The following is a 927-nucleotide window of genomic DNA, read 5'->3' on the forward strand; positions in this document are numbered from 1 at the left end:
AACTTTTGGGGTCAGGGGAAGCAGCTCCCAGCACGGGCTGGGCTCCTAGGGCAGAGAAAAGAGGCTCGTTCCATCGGGAATCTCCAGGTCTTCACTGTGGCTGTGCAGCATAAGAGGGGATTGGGGTGACCCTGCCAGACCCTCTGCCCTGGCCGGCAGCTGGGATGTGTCCCCACGGTCCCAAACTGCTGCTGGCACAAGGGAGCGTTGGCTCCTGGCAGATCCAGGAGAGATCTGGTCGAAGGCCAGCCGGGAGAATTGCAGCCCAGCGTTAGGGTCGGGGTTAGGGTTAGGTGGGCTTGGGGCTGTTGGGGTGCCCGTGGTGGGCTCAGGGGTTTGCCCACCCCAGCACAGACCCCGGCTCTCCCGATAAAAGGGTACACAGGGTTCTCCTGGGGTGTGTCCCCACCCTGGCCCCTGTCACAGCACTGCACCCTTCCCTCTGTCTGCTTGTTCTCTCTGCTCTGGCCCTGCCTTGCTCCTCCCTGAGTGAGGATTTGGGGTGACCGGGGCCCCCATCAGGTGTTGTAGCTCCCCACATGCACTTGTGCACATCCCACACGAGCACATGGACACACATCCCTGTGTCCCTACATTCCCAGGGACATCAGTGCCTGCATCTGTCCCCCTCCCTCCTTCCCACCATCCCAGCTCCACCACCCATCACTTTTGGGGTGTCTCTTCTCCCACCACCCCTCGATTTTGGGATGTCTCTGCTCCCACCACTCCCCACCATCACCACCCTGGTGTTGTCCCCAAAAAACCACTCCCGCATAGCCCCAAATCCGCGTGCACACACGCAAACACACCGAAAACACGTGTGTTCACACAGGCGCTGACAGCAGCGCGGCTGCCCCACCACCGCAGCCCCCCCCGGGCTCCCCCGGCCCCCCACCCCCGGGGCCGTGCCGGGGGGGGGGGGGGGTG

The sequence above is a fragment of the Corvus brachyrhynchos genome, unplaced genomic scaffold (genome assembly GCF_000691975.1).
Source record: "Corvus brachyrhynchos isolate BGI_N302 unplaced genomic scaffold, ASM69197v1 scaffold193, whole genome shotgun sequence".
NCBI classification, from domain to species: domain Eukaryota; kingdom Metazoa; phylum Chordata; class Aves; order Passeriformes; family Corvidae; genus Corvus; species Corvus brachyrhynchos.